Genomic DNA, 24,063 nt, shown 5'->3' on the forward strand with positions numbered 1-24,063 from the left:
TCGGATTGTCGGATGACGGACGAATTGCAACTTGGCCAAGGGGAATTGGCCAACAGTTTTACACCACTGACGTAAAATTGACGTAAAGTCAATTTTGAAATTTTTTTTCTCTTATTTTACCGACCGAAATCTCTTGGCCTTACCAACCGAGTGTTTTTAAAATATCAGTTTCTTTTTCTTCCGATTATTACATCGAATCACTCACATATAATAAATATTTTCGAATTTACACTCGAGTCAAACGGTTTATTCGATTTTATATCGGTCGTAACGCAATTTTTGGATTACGTTAGAACGATTATTCGATTAAAATATATATACATATATTTATATAAGGATAAGCGTGTTACGTTAGCCTAGGATTAGGCTTAGCTCGGGTGTCGATTATCTTATGTCTATATTTCTTCAAAATACAATTTAACATCATTGGCGTAATATTCGTGTCAAGCGTGGATAGAATTTCGACATATTAGGGATTATTCCTTCCTTTCTGATAATAATTCAAAATTAAAGTTGAATTATCAAACGTCAAATTTCGTTTTTAAAATATACTTCGCGTTATTTTGTCACGCATTCAAGGAACATTCTTCAATTTTTTCGAACGACTCTCGTTTACAATTCGAGTTCAAATCTGACAAAATTTTTTTTTCAACCATTACTTTTTCACGAAGGGAGAATATCTAAGTCGAGGAATAAATTTAACGAATTAATCCATTTACATTTATTTCGATTATCTCTGTAGATAAAAACTAGTACAAAAGATACAATCAAACGATGGAACGATATTAATTATTGAAAGTTACAAATAATTAATTTCCCATCTGAAAAATTATTTTCCCCCTAAAATCGATTTAAACCAAGTTCGTTTCCAACCATTCTTTTAATTTACAATCGTGCGAATTAACGAGCGATTATAATGGAGAAAAAGAGCGCCCCCTGACTCTAAAAATTCAATTATTACCATTGACACGTTCCTCCACGCGAGGAGGAGGGTCGCGACCAATGTTTCCAACGGCGGTTAACGAGCACGAAATTGACATTCAATTACGGGGACGTGCTCTAAAAATAGGGGAAACGGTTCGATTAATCCGGCAAACTTCACGGCCGGTTAAATACGAAATAGCCCAATCTGAAATCACGCCATTAGGTATTAATATTTTCTCCCCCCCTCTCTGTCTCTCTCTCTCTCTCTCTCGATTAACTCGAGAAACTCGAGAGGATTCTTCCGGTCTTCAATTTCCACGAGTCGAATACGAAAAGACGGCGTCCAGATTTCAAAAATTAGAAATTAAGAAGATTGAAAATATTGAGTTTTATAATAATCTTCTTTAAAAAATATACGTAACGTAATATAAATTCCCAACTTGTTAAAAATTTAAAGCTCAAACGTAAATCTAGAAGCTAGCCACGCGTCCACTTAATTTAGAAATGATATTATCCTCCCCCCTCCCCGATACCTGTGCCAGCCGATCATATTACAAAACGAGTGAAGTCATTCTCCTTCGGTTTTCAAACTGGATACGACTCAAGTCGGATTAAAATTAAAGCGCACGAAAGCAGCAAGCGGCCTCGCAAAATTGATACCGGCCAATGCCCAAAACTGTACGCCACTGTGTGCATTACATCATCCGCGCGGGTTTCAGCGGGTTGGTTTCGATATCCGTCGAGTGCACACGTATTTTAAACTCGTAAATTGGATGGATTTATTCCATTGAGAACAGGACGCGAGGCGAGTTGTAAGTGGATTGGTTGTCGTGGGTAGATAGAAAGGACTTAACGAAGACTCTCGACCCATCCACCGCCGGGTTTGTGTCCCAGAAAACTTCCGACGCATTGAAGCGCCCTCTGCCCCCCCTCCTCCCGGCCAACCGGCCAACCAGCGTCGACCACGCTGTACCCGATTCGTTTTCCTTGCATTTAAAACGTTCCTCTTTTTTCTTATTTCTTTTTTTTTTTTTGGTTCTTGGATGCCCTAGTGGACGATCTGTACTGTTGTTTGATGGAAAAATGAGAGGAATGAATAAAGGATGAAACGCGTGGTTGCGTAAAAACAAAATTTCAAAATTTTTATCTCTCGTTTCGATTTTAAGAATCGTGCGAATTTTTGAAATTTTTCTCCTTCGTTTCTTTATATATATATATATATATATATATATATATATATATATATATATATATATATGTAAAATATGTATTACGTTAAGTAATATCGGAAGTTTTGAAAAACAATATTCGAATTTCTGAAATTTTTCTCCTCCATTTCTTTAAATATATAAGAGGATAAATAAAGAATTTTCGCGAACGAAATACGTATTACGTAATATCGGAAGTTTTGAAAAATAATATTCGAAATTCTATTTCGTTTCGGTTTTAAAAATTCGCGCGAATTTCTCCTCCAAATAGAAGGAGATAAATAAAGATAAATAAAGAATTTTCGCAAACGAAACACGGATACAATTTTATTCTATTTCGATTTTAAAATGAATTTCTGAAAATTTTCTCCTCCATTCCTCTAAATATAAGAGGATAAATAAAGAATTTTCGCGATAAAACACGCATCGTAAAGTTTCGAAAAACAATTTTCAAAATTTCGTTTCGGTTTTAAAATTCGTGCGAATTTCTGAAACTTTTCCCCTTCATATTCCCCATTAAATATAAGCGGATAAATAAAGAATTTTTCGCGAACGAAACGAAGCACGAAATAAAGTTTGAAAACAATATTCAAAATTCTATTTCGTTACGATTTTAAAATGTCGATGAATTTGTGAAATTTTTCTCCTCCAAATGCTGCTCTAAATGCAAGAAGAAATCGATATATGTATAGTGGGAATAGCTAGGAGGACGAAAATATGCTTGTGAAGTGATTCTCGTGCAGTTGCCAAGGTTACCGACAGGTAACTTGGACCGATTTCGCGGAGAGATTTCTCGTTTAGCCGAGTGTTTTCATTACGTCCCTTGTTTGAATACCTCGGCGATCGATGTACACGCGAGGCTGTGTGCACGTGTCCGTGTCACCATGTTTTCCGAGATAACGGGAATCGATTATCCCGAGCGTAAATAGGCCTATCTTTCACGGGCCGTGGTATTATACGACTGGAAATTCTCTCGCGCACATTTCTTCTTCCTCTCCCCCCCCCCCCCCTCTATCAATTCTTCCAGATTGTTGTTGGATCTCGAAGAAGCTTTTTTTCGAGTCTTTCAATTATTTATTTATTGAATATTTTTCTTTTTGAAAACAAGATTACACAACGTATTTACATTACGTATATCTTTGTAAATAAATCTTTAAAACGTATTCACGAATCCTTGAAAATATTAAAGTTATGACGTGAGTTAATATTTTTATCGTATATATAAAGTCTCATATAATATCATTTTATAATTTTAATATAGTACGACGAATGACGAAACGAGTAAAATAATTTTTTCGAATTTTTTTTTTTTTTGTGAACAGAATTTTTTGATTTTGAAATTTTACTGCATAATGGAGAAAATATTTGTTGTTTCGACAATTTTCGAAACGAGTTTACGAATTCGACATCCTTAATTATTCACGTACGTGTCAATTTCAATGGTGAAGCAATCGATACCGCCGCGTAGAGGTGAACTGTCACAGATGACCGATGCATACAGCAGCCATCGAGTCAATCGTAAAGTAATTAGCCCTAATCGATGCTCTACATTTTTTTTTCATCTATATTTTTTAAATAATCAATTTAAATTTAATCTTCTTTATTATTTAAATTATTACATCATTATTTCTTTGTCCATAAATATATATATAGGTATAAACATAAGAATAATGAAAATCCTCACATCTTCCATATTTTCTATATCTCGTATATCTTCCTCTCCTTTTTTCTTCTACTTCCTAGCTATCGAGATAAGAAAGATAAATTAGGAAGGTCCCTTATTAATCGGTTTGCGGAGCTGTAATATAAGAGAGGGAGAGAGGAGGAAAAGGAATGGGGAAAGAAGATAGATTTGGCCAAAGGTTCTATTAATGAACCCCTTCACCTTTTTATTCTCGTACGTTGGAACAATGGAACGTCGAATTCGTTCATCCATTAAAATCTCTCGAGTCGCTCGTTTCGAACGAAATTTCCTGTAACAGGAATCTTTTCGAAATTACGAGTCTTCGAACGAAATCGAACGATTTAAATGGCGAAAATTTAGATCGCGCCACGTAAAATAGCCAATTCGCTTAATCGAATTCCAAAAATGAACGGGTCCCATCCTCCCTTCGGATTAACACTGTTAACGCTGTCAATTTTCGTGTCGCGACCGAGCGCGATCGATATCGATGCCTGTGGCGAGGCACAAATAAGCCCGACGTCTATTCGCCGAGGATTACGAATTATCCTCATTAGAATTTTCGACGGCCGTCAGAGAGCGTTGGCATCTTGGACGCGCAAGACATTATCTACTCGATCTTTGTGTTATTGCACTAGCGATCGTCCCAGCGAAATAAGATTAAATTATATCAACAATTTTTTCGACACGAGATGGCGCTCCTGCTTCGTTTAAATTCAAGCAACCTGTTTCGTTCACTATATATTTATGAACGTTGCTCCAGCAATTATATAATATGCAGAGCATGTAATTCAATTTTTTCAAACGTGGAATTATTATAAGTTATAATGTGAGGAATAAGAGGCTCTAGATTTTTCGATATATTAATCTATATCAATTTGCAGATTATGAAATTTTTCCAAACATGGAATTATTATATTATAAGTTATAATGTGATATTTCTTGTCTTTTTTTGAACAATTTTTTGGAGGAATAAGAGGCTCTAGATTTTTTGATATTCGTTCGAATATTAATTCTGTATCAATTTGTGTTCCTCAAGTACTTATATAATATGCATAGTATGTAATTCAATTTTTCCAAACGTGGAATTATTATATTATAAAGAATGTGATGTTTCTTGTATCTCTTTGAACAATTTTTTGGAGAAATAAGAGGCTCTAGATTTTTAGATATATTAATTCTGTATCAATTTGCAGATCATGCAAATTTTTCCAAACGTAGAAATATATATTATAAGTTATAATGTGACGTTTCTTGTATCTCTTTGAACAATTTTTTGGAAGAATAAGAGACTGTAGATTTTTCGATACTATATTAATTCTGTATCAATTTGTGGAGGTTCGTAATCAGACTAAATCAGGGACGATTCTGGTCGAATAATACGATATGGCAGTGGCCATGGTTGCCATTGAAGTTTTGGAGAACTCTGTTGCGAACTTAGTTGCCAAGTGTTGAATTTAATCATTGAAATATACGATGCTGTCCTGTCTTTCTATCGATCTTAGTTTTGTCGCTTAGACCTCGGTTAAGTGGAATTCCAAATGAAATGAGACGGCAGGCGGTCGGATTAGTCGATTAATGAAAGCGCGATAATCTTGGTCATTCAAAATTCGTTTTTAACAAATGCAAAACGCGCTTGCTCTTATTCTTTGAACTTCATCTTTTCCATCCGTTGGAATTCTTTTGTCTCGATCGAATTCTTAAAATAAATAATATATATAATAATTCTCAAAAAAATATAAATGGAATCTTTCGATATTTTTGGAACATTCTTCTCTTATATTATATAATTATAATAAATTATTTTTCTATTATTTTTATAATAAATAATTTAATAGTTTTAATATATCCTATGGAATATCTTTCCAAGTACCTACAAAAATTCTTCAATAGTCAAATAAGAATATGGTTAACATAATAGTCAACGAATCGAAAATTAAGAGCAAAGGTGTCGATATTTATCGTTTCATTTCTTTGTACGTGTTTGAGCTTGATTTTTTTCATCATTGGAATTCCTTCATCAAATTCTTAAAATAAATAATATATATAATAATTCTCAAAAAAATATAAATGGAATCTTTCGATATTCTTGGACCATTCTTTTCTTCTCTGGAATTTTTTTCATCGTTTCTTTCTATTATAATATAATTATGAATTTCTTCTCTGTAATTACTTTAAATACTTTCTTCGATAAATCTGAGAAATTTTTAAGATTTTTTCTAATTTATCTTGTCCTTTTGACATTTAACGAATAGAAAATTAAGAGCAAAGGTCTCGATGTTTCATCTTCGTTTCATTTCTTTGAGCTTGATCTTTTCCATTCATTGAATTCCTTCGTCTCGATCGAATTTTTAAAATAAATAATATATATATAATAATTCTTAAAAAAAAATATAAATGAAATTTTTCGATATTCTTGTCGTTGGAATTCTTTTTCATTTCTATTATCTTTCTAATACAATTATGAATTTCTTCTTCTTCTCTCTAAATACTTTAAATACTTTCTTCGATAAATCTAAGAAATTCTTAAGATTCTTTTTAATTTTAATCTTGTCCTTTCGATGTTTAACGAATCGAAAATTAAGAGTAAAAGTGTCGATGTTTCATCTTCGTTTCTTTGAGCTTGATTTTTTCCATCATTGGAATTCCTTCGTCTCGATCGTTTCATATTACTCCTCGTATTAATCGAATTCCTTCTTTCGATACTCTCGTCGCTCGAATTCTTTTTCATTTTCCATTATCCGTGAATCTCTTCTTCTTCCCTGTCATTAAAATACTTTTTTCGATAAATCTGAGATTTCTTCCACTCTTACGATTCCTTTCTAATTTATTCTTGTCCTCTCGATGTTTAACGAATGATGAAAAGGCAAAAGTTTCTCTCGTTTCTTCCTAAATCTATCTTTTATTATTGGAATATTCCCTTCATTCGTTTCAATCGAATTTTTAAACAATATACATTAATATAAATAATAATAATTTATATAAATAATTAAAAAAATATTCTTCTCGTTGCTAGAATTCTTTTTCATCATCCAATGAATTTCTTCTTCTTCTCCACCTTTATATAAATATAAAAATAAATATAAAAATAAATATAAAAATAAATAAATATTATATAATATTATATATAAATATATACATTTATTACATATAAATATTAAAATACTTTCCACGAATGAATGAGAAAATAAGAATTCCAAATCTTAAGATTCTCTCTAATTTATTCTTGTCCGCTCGAAATTTACAACGAATGATCGAAAATTAAGAGGCAAAGGCGTTTGACCTCTCGTTGAGCTTTTTTTGAGCTACGTCTTCGAGTTATCTTTTCCATCATTGGAATTCCTTCATTTCGATCGTTTCGTATTGCTGCTCCTCGTTTATTAATCGAATTCTTTCTCTCGATATTCTTGGATCGTTCTTCTCGTCGCTCGAATTCTTTTTCATCTGTTTCTTTTTTAACACTTTTTTAACACAGCTGTAGAATTTAAATTGTTTACTTAAATTTTACTCATGATTTTATCATATTGAATGTTGCCAATTAATACCTACTTATTTTTCTATATATTTCAAACAGATAATTTTGTAAACAGATAATTATATTTAATTATAATTAAAATGTATTCATTCAGCTAAATACATTTTATTTATTATTTACAATCTGTCCAGTCAACGTTACCTTGATTGACAATCCATGAAAACTTCAAACTCTTAAGATTCTTTCGAAATTTTTTTCCTCCAAGTTTAACAAATGATCGAGAGTTCAGGCAAACGTGTCTCTTCTCGCATCATATAATTTATATGATGAAAAATCAAAGAAAAAAGGAATTATCTCGTTTCTTTAATCATATTTCACAGAAGGCTAACATTTCCACGCGAGAATCTCCTCAAAATAACCTCAACTCCGTTGATTTCGAGACAGAAGAACTGACACAAGATAAACATGGCTATTCCTTTCGAACATTTTGTTATTAATTGCGGATAATAATTGAATGCCACTGAATTTAAACAACATCACACGAGAACAATTCGAAATATCTGTAAGATCTCACAAACTTGAATGCTCCTTGCTGCTCGAGCAATTATTATTATAGGTATGCAAATAAATTTCTTCTCCTTTCTTTCTAATCATCGCGACATACGACTGAATTCGAATTACTTTACGTGGCGCCATCTGAAAGATGGTTTTCTTTTGTTTTCAAGAAGAATCGCGAGGGGCGCTCCGAACGCTTTCCAGTTCCGTGCGACGATTTCGAGTGATGTTTACATTTCTACATTCCAGTTTTGGAAATCGGTCTATTATCAAAGCTACTGATGGAGAACGCTGTATCTTATAAAAAAAAGTCGTACAAAGGATTTAAATCTGGAAATTTTAATTTGGAAGGCGGCGAGAAAGTTCGACGAGAATCAAAAGAGAAGAATACAGATAGAAACGATTGAGAGTCACTGGGCAAGCGATTGAAACAATAGTAATACGATAATAAAATCTTGAATTTGGAAAGAAGAAAAAGTTACTTATACTGTCCGATACAACATGCCGAGTGATTCAATTTTTCCAATTTTTAGAATCATTGTAATAAATTGCACGGAATGGTGGAACGCTTGATTCAAAAATTGAAAAAAGGAAGAAAGAAAAATTTAAATTTGCGAGATATATTTTCGAACTTGATATAGCATAACGGGGAAATGCAAATCCGACGCCAGGAAGTGGAATAACTCCGGTATACTAGTTGATCGTGGGCCAAAATTTGCCTAATCGTCGACCGGCCGGCCGGCCGGCCATGAATCGTTTACGGCACTATCGCCGCCCGAGTGGACCGAAACCAACACCGTTAGATATTTTATTACACGGATAAAATTTCGCGGGAAATTTATAGTCTTCGAATCTGCGGAAATATCGAAATATACGTATAAACCGTCGAGAGGAGAAAAGTTTTTTTTTAAATTATACGATCCGATGAATATTTATCAAAAATGCTAATTAAATTAGATGATTTTTCGTTCAACTTATTACACACGATATTCATCCCTCTCGTCATTTGTCATTCATGAAATATTTCCATAGTTATGGAGCGGACGATCAGTTTCACATCACCCAGTCCAATATCACCACCTCTCGACCGTGCTATCCACGAGTGCGGTAGCCCCGATTCCCATTCGGATCAAGAGATCCTCTTTGCACGACCCCTTATCCTAAATAAACCAATGCCTCCCTCCTCCAAAAGGAGGAGGATCGGTGAAGAATTGGAGAATGGGACGACGAGGATTAAAATTCGTTCGGAAGCTTAAAAGGCCGAAAGAGAAAGAGAAAGAAATATACCTTTAGAAAATGTCAAACAATTATATATACAGAAAGTATAAGGCGTATAAAGAGCTACAAAGGATTCAATTTGTCAGATGAGAAATACGAGAGATGGTTGCGGAGAAACGAATAATATTCGTAATATTCTGTCTGCCTCTTCTCCTCTTCCCCCTCTCCTCCTCCATGGTTGACGATTTTAAACCAAGAGAGAGAGAGAGAGAGAGAGAGAGAGAGAGAGAGAGAGAGAGAGAGAAAGAAAGAGAGAGAGACTGGACCTGATTAGACGATTATCGTGGGATTTAGAAACGCTTAATCCTGGATAAAACTTGGCTGTGCAAAGCACGAAAGGACGAAGTGTAGTTAAATAAAATGGCGGGATTCGGAACTAGGAAGTATTCGTATTTACAAAGACTCACCGAAAGACTACTCTGTGGCAAGCGATAAAAATACAAGCTGAACAAAGATGATAACTCTTCTTCCTTCCTTCTTTCGCTGTGACGAACGACTTAAAAATTTTTTCCTCGTCAATATCGCAAATGTTGTTGAGATTTCATTACGTCACAGATCGCGTCAAAATGTTGGTTAATTTAATCGAGGAAAAAGGATGTTACATTGGACTTTACGAACCAGATTTGTTCCACAAAAAGTGTGTTTTACAAGAAGAGGAATTTAAAGGATATACATATAGGGTGTTGATAAAAAATATTTAGTGAAAGAAAAATAAATATTTGTCAGCTGATTTGATTGGATAATTTAATGATCTGAAATTCAAATTGATTCGTAGTATTCATAAACTTTCTTGTACGCGTGAAAATAATTAAAAAAGATGAAAATTGTGCATATAAAAACAACATATAAACCTTTCTAATTCGAAATCTTAGAAGAAGCTTGTTTTGATTCGCTTCTATGGATAAACACGGTGGATTGAATAAAATACAACGATTCACATATTTATGATTTTAAATGAAACATTGTACACGAACATCGTATAAATATTGTGAAATTTGTTAATGGATTCGTCCGAGGTAAGCTTCTGTTAAATAACCAATTACGTAGATTTCGATTTATTAAAATTTTTTTTTAAACGATATAAAAATGTTGCACAATTACGTTACACGGATATTTATGTACGTTGTATATTATCTTATATCAAAATTCATTTGAAATAATCAATTGTATACTAAAAAATATCAGTATATGTTTTATCGAGGGGCACTGTTTCGCAAGTGACGGTACTGTCGCGTTCTCGCTCTTTCGCCATCTCGTTCTATCTAACACAAATTTAAATTGTTTATAACTCGTTAATTAGGACTTATAGGACATACATGCACATGAACTTTTTTCATCGTTTTGATACCTAGAATGTCTACCCTTAAAAGGATGTCTCACATTTTTATTAAAATTGTTCGGTATACTAAACGAATGGATTAACCTAAAATCGAACAAATTATACAGGATATATATAGAATAGAACGATTGCGGAAAGGATCACGTAAACTTGAAAATAAACTTGCAAATAAGTCTGGTAACTACATGTATATTCGAATATAGCTTAAACGACAAATTCCATCGGATCGATTACAAGATAGACTGTATGCACAGGTATACGATTTTACACGACCGGAATATACGAAGCAAACTGGTTAACCTGCAATGATATTTCCGACGTATTCCCTTATTTCTCGTGAAGCGAGGAATTTTCTGTCAAATGTGAAATCAATTTACATCGGCAAATTGGAAGAATATCCTTGAAAAATATCTAAAATTGGATTACGATCCGACTGACAAAGTTAATTTTTAATCATTTTTAACACATCGTGAGACATGAAATATCCTGAAAACGAGGCAGAAATAATTAATCCAATTCGATCAAACAAAGGGATATATATTTTATATTCAAACAGAAAACTATATCCTGCACAGGTACAATATTTTATTATTTAATATATCTTATATTATATAATAAATCATCATATATATATATAAATCTGAATCAATGTTAATATTTTCAATATTATAATTTTCAATATTAGATGAAGCATTGCGTTGCATTAAAGAATCGATCGAAACTCGAGAAAAGAAACTCACGAAATAAACGACTCGATGATAAAATCAGCAGACCAATTTTTGAAATTAGCAGCCTATTGAAAATGGCGGGGAAGCTTCATACCAGTTTTCTTTTTCGATCGAAGACGATTAAACTTGTAATCTGATCCAACGAGAGGAATGAAACTTGGGTGCAAGTTGGTCGGATCACAGCGTTGATTTTCGATCGGCTATCCGAATCTCGATATCCCAGACGCCCGGTTGGAGAGCGGGCGGTAATTGCCTGGTAATTTTAGCCGAAAGCTGTCGTGTCTCATCCTTGATATCGGCCCGCCATATCGTGACGGCCATCGTAATTATAGAAGTAACGAGCGAAATGGAGACATTCAGAAAGTTCGTCCTTCTTTCTCGAACATTTTATCGTTAATCGTCGACTAGGAATTCTTCATCTTTTTTTTTTTTTTTTAGAAAATAATAATCGAATGTGAAATTGAAAATAACGGAAGAGGCTGTCAATCATTGCAAATGCAGAAGAATCGTAGAATCGTGACAAAAGCTGCGCTTCTACTTTGTGTGCTAACGGATTAGATTCGATGATGACCGATAACTGACTTGGTTATGTTTGTGACACAGAATTGTGCGTCAAACGCGTAACGACAACGTCAAACAATCTGACAAATTGAGAATTAAGAGAGGTTAGATTTATCTAGAACACATGTGTTTTTAGATTATTTTTTTTTTTTTTTTGAATTTGGACAGTGAAATGAATGAACGTGTTTTTTATATCGTTGGATAGGAAGGATATTGTTAATTTAGAAAATCGTGTAGAAGAACTATGAATTAATGAAAAATCCTCGATCATTTTGAGTAGCAATCCTTTAGATTCGTGAAATCCGAGTGTATTTCATTGAATGGCTCGAGTTACAGCCAATTTATTTTGTTTTATTTTAGATTTAAGGATAGTCAAGTTATTGAAATATTGTGTAATTAATATCGTTCATAAGCTGTGTGGATCATTACACTAATTTTTAGGATTTTTTAATTGCTTGAAATTTGATAAGTTCAATGATTGAGAGGATGCTGTAGAAAATTTTGAAAATTTATACAATATTCTTAATAAGAGAAAATTCTATACTCTTTCTTTTTTTTTTTTTTTACACTCAGTGATTCTGAAATATACAATTATTCACAATTATTACAACATTCTCAATGAGGTATCTCTATAGATTATTAAATTAATTTTTAAGATTTTTAGATTTTAATCACCAAAATTTGATCACTTCATCATCTTATTAATTCATATTTGATCACCCTTCTCAATGTTTTTAAAATATACAATTATTCACAATTATTCCTGTCTTTTGACGTTTATTAACATTCTCAATGAATCCTTTTCTTTCAGAAGATGTACTTGTCATAAATAATATAAGTTTTATAGATCATTAAACTAATTTTTAAGATTTTAATTAAACTTGAAACTTGATCATTGAGAAAATTCTACACTTTCTCTTTTTCTCACTGTTTCTAAAATATGCAATTATTCATAATTATTCTGTCCTTTGACATCTATTAATATTCTCAATGAATTCTTTTCTTTCAGAAGAAGTACTTGTCATAAATAATATAAGTTTTATAGATCATTAAACTAATTTTTAAGATTTTAATTAAACTTGAAACTTGAAACTTTGATCACTGTGAAAATTCTACACTTTCTCTTTTTCTGTGTTTTTGAATATACAATTATTCTTATCCTTTGATGTCTATTAATATTCTCAATGAGTCTTTCTTTCAGAAGATATATTTGTCATAAATAAACTTTATATATTATAAACTTAAATTTTTAGAATTTTTAGGATTTCAATTACTTGATCATTTCAATGATTGAAGAAGATGCCATACAAAATTTAAAAAAATTAAACAGTCCCTTAATAATAGAAAATTCTTTCTCTTTTTCTTTATCCTCAGTGTTTCTGAAACATACAATTATTCACAATTATTCCTATCCTTTGACGTCTGTATCAACATTCTCAATGAGTCCTTTTCTTTCAAAAGATGTACTTGTCATGGACAAACAACTTCAAACTACACTTGAAACAATTTACAATTATTTTTCAGGGATTATTCTTCGGTTTCACGAACCAATAATCCCTGAAATCTCTATTCCGTACACGCTTTATTTAATTTCAACAATCTCATTACATATCACGATCCATGCCATGCCCCAAATTGATCAATTATCTCGATTACAACAATATCCTCCCCCTTCCCTCTTACATACTTGACCAAATGAAACGGCACAGCATCAAGCTATCCGTGTATTTGCTTTCGTATTGTCCAGCATATTATGTTGTCGGATGAAACCCGATTTCTGCGAGCGTCCACTTCATTTCATCGACGAATCGATACGGATTCGTAACGGCTGACCCAACAACACTGATCTGCAATCGTAATTATACAGAATCCGCGAGTACTAATTTGTTAAGCGCGAGAGGTGAAGAGCAAACGCGAGGAGGAGAAGAGTAGAAGCAGCTGGAAAATTTCATAGCAACGATAATTGCTTCGTTTAATCCCTCATTAATAATTGTAGCATCGTTCAACTTTATATATAATAGTGATAAAGCTGATAATAATAAAGCTACTAGTCGAACTGTAAATAGTCGATTGACGAAACATCTTTTTCTTCTGAAGATTTCTTTTCGTATATCGAGTTTCACTTTGTCGATTTTTTGTTTTCATTGTATCGATTTTAGTATCGATTCGATTTCGTATAAACTAAAACGGTGAATAAGAGAATTAGATAGAAAGTTAGTTTTCAGAGTTGGTCAATCGAATTTTGGTATTCGAGACAAGTTAAATTTTTAATCAAGACGTGTATTGTTTATCATGAATTATGACGTGTATTAAAAGTTTCTTTGTTATCGACAGAGAAGACACGGAAGAGGAGACGTATCGAGAGTTGGTTGGGAGTTGATCAAGATAGATCGAGTGAAATTGTTAGTCAATGGGATCAAAGGGTGGAATAAAAAAGGTGAAAGATTCAGTGGAGAAATTTTTAATCAAGACGTGTATCGTTTATCGTGAATTGTGATGTGCGAAGAGTGGAAGGTTAAGTTGGGAGTAGTGTAACGATGTAATAAGAGAGGTTAGGTATGATGTGTCAGTGAAAATGCGTGGAATCGAAGATGGATTGGTAGTTGATTTCGAAAAAAGAAAAAAAAGAAAAAAAAGGAAGATTAATCGACTTTTGTTTCTTCCTTTCCTGTTCTCGAATATGTATATATTCAGATTATTGTTATTATTGTTGTTGTTTAAATATGTGAATCAAGGAGGTGCAATTACCGGTGCGCGAACATTGGAATTGCCATGGATTTTCTTCGATTCTCTTCCCAACATATTTACGTTTAATATGATTTCAGCATAAGAAAGGAATCGATGCTTAAAAATTAAAAAAATATTATTTATTTGCACAATCCCATCCTGTTACTTTTCTTTGTGAAAAATACACGTTGAAAAATAAAAAAAAAAGCTTCGGTGTAGCAATCTTTCTTTTCTCGAATATCGTTGAAAAGAAGGAATCATTTGAAAGATCAATTTAATTATATGCAACGATAAACAACAATTTTGTTGTATCTCCTTCCACCATAAAAATTTGTCAAAACTTCATCATTTTATCTTGCAAAATTTATTCTTGAATTTAGGCACGATCAAATTATAAAAAAGACAAATTTTTCTCAAATTATTTAACATTATTTTTTATTCTGGAAGTAATTTTATACATAGGAAATTGATTATTAATCGAATAATCGTTTGCTTTGTTGTTGTTGTTTAATAATAAGAGGCGAGGCGTTCTTCAAATTGACGAAACGAGGAGAAAATACAATTCTCCTAAATAATAAAATTGGCAACTCCATCCCGAATCGATAATTACCCAGATTGATTCGCACAATACCATGGCTGACCATAATGGCATTATTTAAACGACAACATTTCGTCCTGTCGTTTTAATCTAGTTTCCATGTAAGCTGAAACCTTGTTGCGGTCTCGTATTCGCGGCTTCTGTGCCTACGTTTTCGTTTTTAGAAGTCATCCCAGATTTTATTATACAGATAATAAATACAGCGCACGTTCGGCCTATATGATATTCATTCGCGAATACACGGTACGTTTCGAGTACATATTTTTTTTTTTTTTTTCATATATCTATCTAGGGAATTTTCATCGCGAATTTTCACCTTTTATTTTTATTTTTTCCTCCCCCTTTTTCAAACTTTTCTTTCCTCTTTTTTTCTCATCATTCGCGGAATAATAATGATAGGAGGGAAAAAAAAAAAAAATATTCGAGATGCATTTTTTTTTTTTTTCAACCGTTCGACATTAATTTGTTTTAGCGGTGTCCCGCTAGCTTTCGACTAACTTTTCCAACGCCCCAATAATTCTCCGATGTGTTTCACGAGTCGATAGGTCTCCCAGTGGATGAAATCGATCGAGAAAAATATCTGGATGAGCCACGCGGATATCTCGGGGAAATTTCTTCGTTTAATTGCTGTCACGAGCTGTGCCCATTAACGTCTTCGAGTCAGTGAACATTTGTGAATCCGCGTCCTTTCCCGTGATTAAGAAGTGTTCAACCTCTCGGATTGTTCGAGACTGGAAATGCAAGTGTCTGAATATCTTCGATTTTTCTTAATCGTGCCATCATTCTTCCAATCACTTACGAAAATTATTTTTCGTTATAATTGTTTTTAAGTAAAAAAATTTATTGATCGTTTGGATTACTTATGAAAATTATTATTCGTTATAATTTGTTTTTAAGTAAAAAAATTTATTTATTGATCGTTTGGATTACTTACGAAAATTATTATTCGTTATAATTCGTTTTTAACTGTTTTTTGATTTTTATGTAAAAAAAATTTAAAATTATAAAATTTATTATTCGTTATAATTTGTTTTTAACTGTTTTCGGATTTTTATGTAAAAAAATTTGTTTATTGATCGTTTCGATCACTTACGAAAATTATTATTCGTTATAATTTGTTTTTAAGTAAAAAAATTTGTTTATTGATCGTTTCGATCACTTACGAAAATTATTATTCATTATAATTTTAACTGTTTTTTGATTTTTATGTAAAAAAATTTGTTTATTGATCGTTTCGATCACTTACGAAAATTATTATTCATTATAATTTATTTTTAACTGTTTTTGGATTTTTATGTAAAAAAATTTGTTTATTGATCGTTTCGATCACTTACGAAAATTATTATTCGTTACAATTTATTTTTAATTTTATTTTTTATTTTCATTTTTATGTAAAAAAAATTTGTTTATTGATCATATATAAAATTTTTATAAAATTAATATGCGCGTGAAGCGGTTAAGTTGAATTTTCGTACGAACAAAGAGTTTTATATCGGTGGGGAGAGAGGAAGAAATTATGAAATGGAATTGCTCGAATCGCTTCACTTTTCTTCGAAGTAAATAATTTCCTCGGAATTATATTGCACGGTTGGCTAAAGATATCTTTGTTTCTCCACAAGAGAAATATTTAACGCTCGCCTCGAATGGCCCGATAACAATAGAGGCTATGTTTAAAGCCATGTTTATCAAAATTTTTTTACTTAACCGCGGAATCCACATCCTTTCGGATTGAATTAAAGCGAAAAACCGATCCCGTAATTGAACAAATGTTCGAAAGAGAAAATTTTCCTTTGAAACAGGATAGAAAGAAATATACAAGATATATATATTTAAATATATAAAGGTACTAATTTAAATATATAAAAGGTAATAATTTAAACATATAAAGGTACTTTTAATTTACTTTTAATTGAGCATAAATTAAAACGATAATAAAAAAGCAATATTATTATTTAAATAGCAATATTATTATTTAAAAGTTTTTTTCCTTTCGAAACGTCGAAAATAAAAGAATGAATGAATAATAAAATAACGATTCCATTAAAAAATTATTCAACGATTCATCGATCGATGGTATTGCAGAAAAAAATATCTATTGCTTTCCCTCCTGTATTATTATTATTATTTACATTTTGATTCATATCAACGGAAAATATACGGAACGGAGAAAATATTGCAAAAATATTTTCTTCAGAAATATTTTCTGAAGATTCTGAAACCAAATGTATCAAAACAAAACAACATCAAAGCTGTGATCGTGTATTCACGATAAGTAGGAGATGAGCGCAAAATTTTCCAAAACCTACTTACAAAGATGGAAATATTTTTATCGTTAATTATTTCTATACTGTTTCATAAATTATTCATGTATTTCATAGAGAAATAGTAAACATAGTTAAACAACTCAAGGAGAAAATATCGAGAGAGAGAGAGAGAGAGAGAGAGAGAGAGAGAGAGAGAGAGAGAGAGAGAGAGAGAGAGAGAGAGAGAGAGACAATGAAAAGGAAATGGTAAGAAGCGAAGTGAAATTGGAAGCAAACGTTCGATCTTTGTTATCGATTGAATAGTTCGAGTCTGGTGACAAATGAGGAAACTAGGATGGCAGCCCTGAGTCGCGCTGCTAGCCCCTATCAAGATGGACTACATCCATAATACATTAATGGTCGCGTGCCTCGCACGAGAGTCACGGTGGAAGGAACGAGGAATAAAAGGCGGAGTGGGCGAAGGTCGGGGAAAAATTCAACCGATAGGCTTCGAGGAAACGGAATAACGGGGACACTCCGAGAATAAAACATCTTGCACGCAATGATATTTTTATATATCTTTATTTTTTTTTCGTAATAACTCTGGTGAGATGCTTAAAAAGTTTTTATTAACTCTTTTTAACTCTTAACGTTTTAGAAATTATTAACGAGAGTTTTCGTACATTTCTTTCAGCGAAAAAGCATACCGTTTTTCTAAAACGATGTTATATGAAATGTGCAAGCTTTTGAATCAGTATGCTCCGAAGGTTTTTTGCTTGTCTGTAATTAATACTTCGATAAGAAGAGGAAAGAGGTTAAACACGGTTAAATAACGTTCTAATATTTCAACGAATCGAGGATATCATTAATTGTGAGCGATAAGGATTAATAAGGGGATCTTGATAAGGGGATCTAACAGTAATGGTTCTTAAAACAAACATATTGGATGTCGAGACAAGCTAAATAAGGAAGCCAATTGCGAGGACTGCATAATGTGAACACCGGCGGCTAATTAACGAAGTAATACTGTGTATACCGTCTCAACTTGGCTACAGCTTATTCCAATATATAGGTCTCGTGAAAATAGAGGAGTTGTTGCACGCATAGCGATGCTCATAGCCTGTGCATAGTTTAAACAAAAACAATATCTCTAATGTATATATGATGAAATGGATAAACGATCAATAAACCTGTCAATTGTCTGTTGATCCCCATTCTTCTATAATTTCGTGTAACACACTTTCCTTTTTTTTTCTCATTTCTATTCTCATCAATTTATTTGACCACGATTTACGCATCTTCTTTAACCTTATCCAAAAAAATGGTCACCTTATTATTTTATAGGTTATGTAAATTCCAATCCGTTTCATTCTTTATCTTAGTTCAATTTATAGGTTATATGTAAATTCCAGTTCTTTATCAATGACTATTTTATTCATATATATATATATATATATATATTGTTCAATTTTTATTGATATTTATAGATACGTATCACCGACTAGCGTTTCGCTGTGGACAAGTGTCACTGTGTGTGGGATACTCAACATGGAGGGGGGAAAGGTGTTCAGTCAGAGGCTGACCTGAATTCAGGTGGGCTGAATCAATACCGCGCTCGTTCACCTCGCAGTTACCGTGGCAACCAGACTCCTTTATTAAATATAACCTGCACTGTTTCCTGAGCGAGCCCGTTAACCTTCCGGTTACCTGGACAGTCGACGACCTGTGCGCTCTCTCGACTCGAGAAGAAGGGAGAAAGAGAAAGAGAGAGAGAGAGAGAGAGAGAGAGAGAGAGTCCTTGACGGAGGACGTCGAACGATACTCGGTCTGTCTGTCTCTCTCTTTCTCACTCCCTTCGTCTTTTCCCCATCGTCGGTCTTTGTCTTCCGTTGGCGAGCCATGATCACGTGACCTTGGCACCAGTGAACCGAGGTCGGTGCCAGGTTTCAGGAAGTACTTCAACTAGTGTTTGTGCTGGGTTTAAATGAGTTTAAACGAGCTTGTAATCGATTAAGTCGAAATCGAAAGCCTCGAAATGAAGAAATTCGATTGTGACAGTATACGCAGGTATTACGTATACAATTAATTATAATTAGTATCAGAGTCAAAATTGGACCACGAGAAATTTCAAGAGAAAAGTTTAAAATGATTGATCCATTTCTGTGTTAAGAAATCCTAAAAATCTTGAAAAATAATTCAATGGATATTAGAATAATTTAAGAAATAACTAAGAGATGCTAAGACTTGGAAAAATCTTCAATGTTTCGAAGGGATTTAAACGAAAGAAACGTTTAGAAGAAAATATTTAAAAGATGTTTAAAGCGTTTTAACTTGTTTATTTATTTGTTAATATCTTACAGTGAACGAAATGTTTCGAAATTCACAAAGTTTATAAAATAATTTTTTTAATAGAATTTACAGGTAGTGTTATTATCTACTGCTGGTAATGTAGTCAACAATGCTATCGTTAATTTTGTATACGCAAGCAATGAATTTTCTTGGGATAATTAAAAGGAAAGCATTTCGATGCTAGAAAACGTTTTTACACGAGATAGAATACGATTATTAAATTATGATCTTGTAATCGTTTTGCTGGAAAGTAGAAACTAATCTTGGTCATGTAATTACAATGCGAAGAGCCATCTAACTACTACGTAACAAGAAAATGAATTTCAAGATAGAAATTCGAATCTCTTTTTTTTATTTAAATTCTCCATTTGTAATATGAATTAATAAATTTCATATTTTACTATGACACAAAATTACATGAAATATAAAATATTTATAAAATATTATAGGATATATAATATCTTCACAGTATCTTAAATTATAAAAATTTACACCCTATATATGTTCTTGTACGTAATTCATCCGATATTTTATCTCACTTTTGATGGAGTTCTCTAGTCACGGATTTAGCGTTCTCGGAACCGTCTCCCGATTTCCGGCCTCCTTATACCATAATAAATCATCAGAATCTCGCCAATCACCAAAATTACGACTTTGTCCAACTCTCGATCTAGAATCTCAAAAGATCCAATCTTATACGTAGAATCACATGCATTTCTTTACCATGCTTGAATTATTTTATATCGCATCGTTACATTCTTTTCAATATAACAAAAAAATTACAAAATGTTTGCTAAAATTATTTAACTCACCTTATCTAATCTGGATCAGATACATAATACTTTAATTTGAAAAATAATTTTAAGTTAAGCCAGTCTTACCATCGATGAAAAAACTTGTTAAAATTTTCAATTAATTCGTGAATTTTTTCGAACAATTTGATTTTTTCGTAAAGATTTTCCTTTGCTCGGCGTAACGAGTATTATTAACGCGCTAAAGACGGAAGAAATAGCGCTGGCATAACCGATGGAAGCAACAACCCGGCGCCAATGATTCGAATAAGCATCCAGGTCAGGACACGTGACACGCCTCTGAAGATTGTTTGGATCCGGCTTGGACCCGCCACCACTGCAACACGGCTTGTTCAACTGAATTCCACGCCAGCAGGAAAACTCTATTTATACGGCGGTAACGAGGTTTTGGATGTAATCTTACGAAACGTCTCGTGTCGAATCCTCGTTTCCACGAGGGAAACGGGAATCTTGTACGTCGAATAACCTATTCTCACGAAAAACTGGATCGACCCCGGATGTCGTTTCCGCTCCTGGTCAAGGGATCGAGATCATTTCACCGGGTTGAAATTCGATTACCGGGTTTATTTCGTTCAAAGGGTATTCGGTTGACGAACCCCGACACGTTTCATCGCACCCGATTCGAGAGTTAAAATTGGATTCCTGTTGGACGATCGTGGACGAACGTGGTTTGTAATCATTGAATTTCATGCCCGTTGCCCGCTCGTCACTGTGCATGCCCGCCATTGAATGTTTATCGCGATCGTCGCGCCACCACGTGTTTTTTCCGGATAAACATTTGTGTGGGTAGAATCGTGCAGCTTTGCACGATTTGTATAGATGGGATAGCAAGTATAGAATGTTGTATGGAACGTTTATACGTGGAACGATTGCAACTGTAAGAGCAATTGAAAGTGTGCAATATTAATTCCCCGATATACGTATATTTCCTTGTATAGGGTGTAGCAAAAATTTGATCGTGTAAAAGAGAATATATTTCAGAATACTATTATTTTGTTTTTCAAACACGGTATATATGTAAGCTGGGGTTTTGGTCTAATATGAACTAATGGATTCTCGAAAAAGATTATATTTAAATGAAAAATAAATTTTGTTAAGCTATCGAAGGAAATACCACGCTTTTTTTCTCTCTTTTTTTGTCAAAAAATTAATTTTTAATCTTTATTTTAAATCGCCTTTGGGAAAGACATTAAAAGGGCTTTTAATGAATTTCGTGACAATGTTACAACGTAGATTATAAAATTGTTTTTCTTTAATTAATTTGTTAAATTACTCTTTGTTTTTTCCCTCTCTTTTCATTATTATTTTACCCTTAAAGGATTAACTTTAATGTACTAAAATCTCTGTCGTTTTAATTTTTTTGTTTTTTTTATATTTCGATTATATCGCGTAATTTATTAATTCATTATTGCTAAATATACTTTTGTCTATAATAAACCAAAATGATTATATGGAAATTATACTTTATTATTTTTTTCACGAAATGCAAAATTCTTGATCATTTCACATTTATTTTTCTCGAAGTTTGGATAAAAATTTCAACTTACGAAATTTCAATTGTTCCGGAATACAGCTAATCAACTAACGACTCCACCCAGTATTGGACGAAACGAAAAGGAAAAAAGGAATCGTTGCAAAATGAAACGAGCGTATATGAAAGGAAAAAAAAAAATGAAAAAAAAAAAAAAGAAAGATAAGAAAAAATGAACACGGTAACGCTGACTACTCGAGAAAAGTGGACTGTCGGTCGCGTGACGCGACATTTGTGTCACCGGGACACATCATGACACGTCGTTTCTATCGCGGATAATTATTGTTAGTGTTTTTTTTTTCTTTTTTTTTTCCTTCTTTTTTACAAAATTTCCATCAAAGTCCGAAAAGATATGATGAGATATGTGATCGAATGATATATAATAATCCTCTTTATCCTCGTATATAATAAAGAGATATCATACGACGTAATTTTAAAAAGTTAAATAAATCTTACAACACAGATACAAAATATAGAATTGAATGTTTTAGGGTTTTTTCTTTTTACGAAATATGATAAAGCGTGTACAATACTTGCGTCTCGTTGTATTTTGCAATGTTTATCGTATATTTTTCTTCTTTGAGGTTAATATTTATTAACACTGTTTACACTCCTTTGTTCGGAATTCTCTTTCTCTTCCCTTTGACGATGGTTCCATTTTTCGCCACAAGATGGTGCGTCACGTGTCGTCGTCTTTGTAAATCCTCACTACTTAATTTCATCGATCCGTGTCAACTCGATACATTTCGATATTATATTATTATTATTATTATCCATTAACGATGCAAACAATCTTGTATCCAAATACGAAACAATTTTATCCTTTCCAATAATTAAAATCGTGTTTCCATTACTAGGGAAAAAAGAAAAATTCTAAAGTTTGAGGAAATTATTAATCGTTAAATAAATTCTGCGGTATTCTGCAATGATTTTTGTTTCTCTCTCGCGAACGAAACGTGATGGAACGTTTCGTGTAAACATCATCGATCGTGGCAACAGGTTTATCGATCATCCATCGCACGCACGTACAGCGACCACTTGGCAATTTGCGAACACGAATAATTAATAATTTTATTGCTGAAACTGTGTATCGAATATGTGCACGCGTATCATATCACGAGAGCCTCGATTTGTTTAATGCATCGCTTGCAAAAAAGGCTTCCCCCAACGTCATTCGATCATAAAACTGGAACTCTGCTCGAGGAAAACAAGCTTAAAACGAGTAACCCTTTCCTAGAATATGTTTTTTTGTCCTCCACTGAAAGAGAGAGAGAGAGAGAAAAGTTGTTTTGTTTACGCAGAAAAAGGAGGAAGAAGGAGGGCAAATATATTCGAAAAAATCAAAATATTTCAATATCATTTAAAAATCATCGTGATGTTATATCGTTAAGATTATACATCGTATTTATTGTTCAATATAGCATTATTGAAAAATATTTCTCTCTCTTCGATTAAACGGTTTCATCCGTTCAGACGCCATTTAATTAATTGTTTTATTAATAATAATTCATTTTCTGTCTACAATACGCGATATCCTCGATGCAAATAAATTTCGGCCTTTATTCCAATTTTTCATATAATATATCGAATAACTTGAACGTACCAACTATGCAAGGACGGGTAAGCTTTTTTCTAAAAGAGTAATTCGTGTTATTGCACAAATTCCTTTTCACGAGTGTATTTTATTTTTAAAAAATTATAGTTACGAATCATATATAATTTGAGTCTGTTAATTAATAATTTGTACAATTTCTTCGATATTTTATGGAAAATTACGTGAGTATTTGCACGTGATTTTTTTATCACGATATCGTCATGAAAATATTATGAAATTTGAGGAAAGAAGTAATAACAATTCCAGTCTAACGAATCTGGATGATTCTAATTAAAAAAAAAATTAAGAAAATTGGATCAAGAGTACAAAAAAAAAAAAAATTAGTTTCGTTGAAAATAGATTTTCTCGTTATACATCGAGAAAATTAACTTCTTTTATGTTGATGGAAGAATATTTTTAATTTCTGGATAAATTTTCAAGGAACAATTTCTCTAGAAGA

At 32.6% G+C, this 24,063-nt stretch overlaps 1 protein-coding gene and 1 long non-coding RNA gene across 4 annotated transcripts in view; one reads left to right on the forward strand and one right to left on the reverse strand.

The window, feature by feature from the left end:
• The window catches only part of LOC726829, a 59,118-nt gene that overhangs the window by 27,764 nt on the left and 7,291 nt on the right, over nt 1-24,063 (reverse strand). The gene's annotated exons all lie outside the window — the stretch shown is intronic.
• On the forward strand, nt 17,176-18,525 carry LOC102655591. The gene is made up of 2 exons (XR_410805.3): nt 17,176-17,923; nt 18,012-18,525. It is a non-coding gene; the product is annotated as an uncharacterized LOC102655591 (long non-coding RNA).

The sequence above is a fragment of the Apis mellifera genome, linkage group LG8, assembly GCF_003254395.2.
Source record: "Apis mellifera strain DH4 linkage group LG8, Amel_HAv3.1, whole genome shotgun sequence".
Taxonomy (NCBI): domain Eukaryota; kingdom Metazoa; phylum Arthropoda; class Insecta; order Hymenoptera; family Apidae; genus Apis; species Apis mellifera.